Here is a 5,710-nt window from a genome sequence, read left to right as displayed (position 1 = left end):
CCTGAAAGATGATGCTGTGAAAGTGCTGCACTCAATATGCCAGCAAATTTGGAAAACTCAGCAGTGGCCACAGGACTGGAAAAGGTCAGTTTTCATTCCAATCCCAAAGAAAGGCAATGCCAAAGAATGCTCAAACTACCGCACAATTGCACTCATCTCACACACTAATAAATTAATGCTCAAAATTCTCCAAGCCAGGCTTCAGCAACACGTGAACTGTGAACTTCCTGATGTTCAAGCTGGTTTTAGAAAAGGCAGAGGAACCAGAGATCAAATTGCCAGCATCCGCTGGATCATGGAAAAAGCAAGAGTGTTCCAGAAAAACATCTATTTCTGCTTTATTGACTATACCAAAGCCTTTGACTGTGTGGATCACAATAAACTGTGGAAAATTCTGAAAGAGATGGGAATACCAGATCACCTGACCTGCCTCTTGAGAAACCTATATGCAGGTCAGGAAGCAACAGTTAGAACTAGACATGTAACAACAGACTGGTTCCAAATAGGAAAAGGAGTACGTCAAGGCTGTATATTGTCACCCTGCTTATTTAACTTATATGCAGAGTACATCACAAGAAATGCTGGACTGGAAGAAACACAAGCTGGAATCAAGATTGCCGGGAGAAATATCAATAACCTCAGATATGCAGATGACACTACCCTTATGGCAGAAAGTGAAGAGGAACTAAAGAGCCTCTTGATGAAAGTGAAAGTGGAGAGTGAAAATGTTGGCTTAAAGCTCAACATTCAGAAAATGAAGATCATGGCATCTGGTCCCATCACTTCATGGGAAATAGATGGGGAAACAGTGGAAACAGTGTCAGACTTTATTTTGGGGGGCTCCAAAATCACTGCAAGTGGTGATTGCAGCCATGAAATTAAAAGACGCTTACTCCTTGGAAGAAATGTTATGACCAACCTAGACAGCATATTCAAAAGCAGAGACATTACTTTGCCGATTAAGGTCCGTCTAGTCAAGGCTATGGTTTTTCCAGTAGTCATGTATGGATGTGAGAGTTGGACTGTGAAGAAGGCTGAGCCCCGAAGAACTGATGCTTTTGAACTGTGATGTTGGAGAAGACTCTTGAGAGTCCCTTGGACTGCAAGGAGATCCAACCAGTTCATTCTGAAAGGGATCAGCCCTGGGATTTCTTTGGAAGGAATGATGCTGAAGCTGAAACTCCAGTACTTTGGCCACCTCACGCAAAGAGTTGACTCATTGGAAAAGACTCTGATGCTGGGATGGATTGGGGGCAGGAGGAGAAGGGGACGACAGAGGATGAGATGGCTGGATGGCATCACGGACTCGAGGGCCGTGAGTCTGAGTGAACTCCGGGAGTTGGTGATGGACAGGGAGGCCTGGCGTGCTGCGATTCATGGGGTCGCAAAGAGTCGGACACGACTGAGCGACTGAACTGAACTGAACTGCTGTCGGTTCGAGAACAATCATGCTCTGAGTACTCTTGACACATGTTTTTATGCAGTTTTAGCAAAAGAATCCTACATTAGGAACAGGTGACATAATTCCATTCTTTCTACTACTACCCTCTAGTAGTAGAACCACTTCATTCTCCCTGTCGTACATGATTTGTGTATGGGTTGTGGCTGATTCTAGTCTAAGGTTAAGATAATCAAAATACAACTGAGTTTTAGGTTACTGTCCTAACTTGTAGTTTATCCTAATATTTGAACAGGGGTGACTATAAGAACAATAATATATATATAACTCTGTGCTTCCTGTGATATGAAGGGGCATTTCTAGAAATAGTTGTAAAGAAGAATTGAAAAGGGACTAAGTATGGTGAAAACCAACTGGAGAAGGAAATGGGAACCCACTCCGGTATTCCTGCCTGGAGAATTCCGTGGATAGAGGAGCCTGGCAGGTTGTGGTCCATGGGGTAGCAAAGAGTTGGACACCACTGAATGATTAATACATGATAAGAACATATGTGACAAGTTGTATGACAGGGAAGCAAAAAGGCTAGTTTGGACATGTTTTCAGGCAGATTTTGAGTGGCACCTTAGTATTTCAGGTTCAAGAGGATCTTAAAAGTGCATTTTAAACTCGGATGTTAGGTATACCAAAGGAACGTGGTTTGCGGAAGTACAACTTATACCATGACTAGAAGAGTTGTATGTGGGAGTCCTGGTGTGGGCTGAAAGGAGACAGGAAGTTATTTGGAAATAATCATAAAAGCACGATGTGTTGTAAACCCATACCAAACTGAAATAGTATGACTGTGTTCATAATTAATTGTCTATAGGTTCAACAATACGATGGAGCTTCCCTGGTGGCTCAGATGGTGAAGAATCTGCCTGAAATGCAACAGACGAGGTCTGATTTCTGGGTCGGGAAGATCCCCTGGAGAAGGAAATGGCTACCCACTCCAGTGTTCTTGCCTGGAGAATCCCAGGGACAGGGGAGCCTGGTGGGCTAGAGTCCGTGGGGTCACAAGGAGTCGGACACGACTGAGTGAAAATTTCAATACCACTTCTTATAAAGAAAAAGGACTAATTTCAATATGGTTCTTTCAAAACTCGTCTTGCTATTGCCTAGGTAATTTAGGAGGCAAAGAGATACTGTCATAGATTGTCAGTTAAGAAGGATTATAGTTTGTACATGTCATTAAATGTTAATTAAAATAGCAGAGAGAGGAAAGGGCATGTGAAGACGGAGAAGGGAGAGCTTTTCCTGGGCTTTCTTCTCAGAGGAGTGACTGGAAGGGGCCTGAAGGAGGGATTCAATCTAGAGAAAGCAGAAAGGGCCAACAGATACAGAGAAGACTATGAGGACACATGGTCCTCTAACTTCAGTGGTTAGGTTCCAGTTTGGTCTGCCTGGGAAGAAGATGAATATGGAGCTTTATGGCTTGTCTTTCTGATTTCTGACATTTCTTTCGCCTCTGATCTCACTATTAGGGGGAAAAAAACGTGTAAAGTTACAAAAACTGGCTAAAATGCAAATATTAGAAGAAACAGCCTCAAGTGTAGGTCATTAGTAAATTCATCAACCTTCTCCAGTTTTGTTAAGGAAGGCTGGGCATGAAGACAGTTGGCAGTTCTTTAGAATTTGAATTTTAAAAAGGGGATAGAAAAAGTGAATGCCTTCTCATTGTCTATAAACTGTTTAAAACTCATTAGCCTGGTATGCAAGGCCCTCCGTGAACTGGTTTTAACCTCTCCAACGTTATTTCTCTCTACTGCTGCTGCTGCTGCTGCTAAGTCGCTTCAGTCGTGTCCGACTCTGTGCGACCCCATAGACGGAAGCCCACCAGGCTCCCCCGTCCCTGGGATTCTCCAGGCAAGAACACTGGAATGGGTTGCCATTTCCTTCTCCAATGCATGAAAGTGAAAAGTGAAAGGGAAGTTGCTCAGTCGTGTCCAACTCTTAGCGACCCCATGGACTGTCGTCCATGGGATATTCTAGGCAAGAGTACTGGAGTGGGATGCCATTGCCTTCTCCGATTTCTCTCTACTACCTTACACTATACTGATCATGAGTAACTTTTGATCCACTAGCTTCCCAATCTAGTTTCAAATATAGTTTTTCTGCTTGAAGGGTCTGAGGAACTTATTTAAACTGCTGTAAGGAAAATGTGCCTGTTTTATTCTGGCTTATTATATTTCTTTGATTGAATCGTAACCATCCCTTTGTGAAAAAGTGGGCTCCACAAGGGCAGGGACCGTATCTATCTTGCTCACTGTGTATCTTGGGTGCCTAGCACAGTTCCTGACATATAATAAACATTCAATAAATATTTATTGAATGAATAAAAGAATGGCTTAACGGACTGGAAGACTGTTGGATTGGAATGGCCAAACAGTGAGTAGGAGACAGGAGCAGAAGTATTCTAGACTGAACAAGAACAAAGGTTGAGGTAATCTTAAAGATCACGCTTTCTGACCCTTAAGGGTAAATGAGTTTTATGGGCTTTTTGTTTTTATTTTACAGAACAAATGGTCAGAGCTAAGAAAGGGGAAGAATTAGAACAGTGCCCAGAGGAAGATTAATATGGCAGTAACCTGAAGAATGGATTAAGTTGGATGAGGCTGGAGTCAAGGAACTGAGCAGAAGAGCCTGGGCATAGTCAGTGACCATGAGAATGGATCAGAGGCAACTCATTGGCTCATTGGAGAGACACTGCAGATGTGTAATCTACTGTTCCTGGCAAGTGACAGAAGAGTCAAAGGTGGCTCCAAGTTGCCTGGCCTGGGAAATTGTCATAGGGATAGTGAGGAAGAGGAGGAATAGCAATAACAGAAATAGGGAACATAGGAACCACACAGGTCACCAGATCACCAGGGAAATTCACATAATTAAAAAAAAAAAAACTATGGTGGAATGTCAAGAAGAATCAACACCTAATTTTTAAGTAGTCCATCTATAATGATATAATAAATAAAGCTTACACTAGATCCCTAGGTTAGATTCTCCCCCATCCCCTGAATCGCTTGTCCTCACCAGGGACAGAATTAGCCATGATCTCATGAGTTTCAACTGTTAGCAGTTCTTTTAGCCTTGACCATACCCAAGGCTTCCCTGGTGGCTCAGAGGTTAAAGCATCTGCCTCCAATGCAGGAGACCCGGGTTCGATCCCTGGGTTGGGAAGATCCCCTGGAGAAGGAAATGGTAACCCACTCCAGTATTCTTGCCTGGAGAATCCCATGGACGGAGGAGCCTGGTGGGCTACAGTCCATGGGGTCACAAAAAGTCGGACACGACTGAGCAACTTCACTTCATACCCAAGGCACAACTTAGTAAGTGTCTGTGGTCCCTATTAACTATAAGGACAGGAGAAATCAGTCAGTTCAGCTCAGTCATGTCCGACTCTTTGTGACCCCATGGACTGCAGCACGCCAGGCTTCCCTGACCATCACCAACTCCCAGAGCTAGCTCAAACTCATGTCCATTGAGTCGATGATGCCATCCAACCATCTCATCCTCTGTCATCCCCTTCTCCTCCTGCCTTCAATCTTTCCCAGCACCAGGGTCTTTTCCAATGAGTCAGTTCTTCACATCAGGTGGCCAAAGTATTGGAGTTTCAGCTTCAGCATCAGTCCTTCCAATGAACATTTAGGACTGATTTTCTTTAGGATTGACTGGTTTGATATCCTTGCAGTCCAAGGGACTCTCAAGAGTCTTCTCCAACACCACAGTTCAAAAGCATCAATTCTGCACTCAGCTTTCTTTATAGTCCAACTCTCACATCCATACATGACTACTGGAAAAACCATAGCTTTGACTAGAAAGACTTTTGCTGGCAAAGCAATGTCTCGGCTTTTTAATATGCTGTCTAGGTCAATCATACCTTTTCTTCCAAGAAGCAAGTGTCTTTTAATTTCATGGGTGCAGTCACCATCTGCAGTGATTTTGGAGCCCAAGAAAATAACGTCTCTCACTGTTTCCATTGTTCCCCTATCTATTCACCATGAAGTGATGGGACTGGATGCCGTGATCTTAGTTTTCTGAATGTTGAGTTTTAAGCCAAATTTTTCACAGGAGAAATACAAAAAGGCTTTTTTTTTTTCTTTTTTTTTTTTTTACTGAGCTTTACCTGAGATTGGCTACATGAGCCTGCTTTAATGAACTCAATGATGAGCTCTTTCCTCTTTCAGGACTAAAACATGTTTCCTCTGCCTAGACTAGTTTCTTCCCATTCTTCTTAGGACTAATTCCTACTCATCTTTCAGGTTTCAATGTCATTTCTTT

At 43.1% G+C, this 5,710-nt stretch overlaps 1 non-coding gene across 1 annotated transcript; it reads left to right on the top strand.

Annotated features, from left to right (window-relative positions):
- The first annotated feature begins 4,537 nt into the window (after positions 1 to 4,537).
- TRNAW-CCA (transfer RNA tryptophan (anticodon CCA)) lies at positions 4,538 to 4,609 on the top strand. The gene has a single exon. It is a non-coding gene; the product is annotated as a tRNA-Trp (tRNA).
- The last annotated feature ends 1,101 nt before the right edge of the window (positions 4,610 to 5,710 follow it).

This window comes from Budorcas taxicolor, chromosome 13 (genome assembly GCF_023091745.1).
Source record: "Budorcas taxicolor isolate Tak-1 chromosome 13, Takin1.1, whole genome shotgun sequence".
NCBI lineage: Eukaryota > Metazoa > Chordata > Mammalia > Artiodactyla > Bovidae > Budorcas > Budorcas taxicolor.
This window is presented reverse-complemented; position numbering and strand designations above follow the sequence as displayed.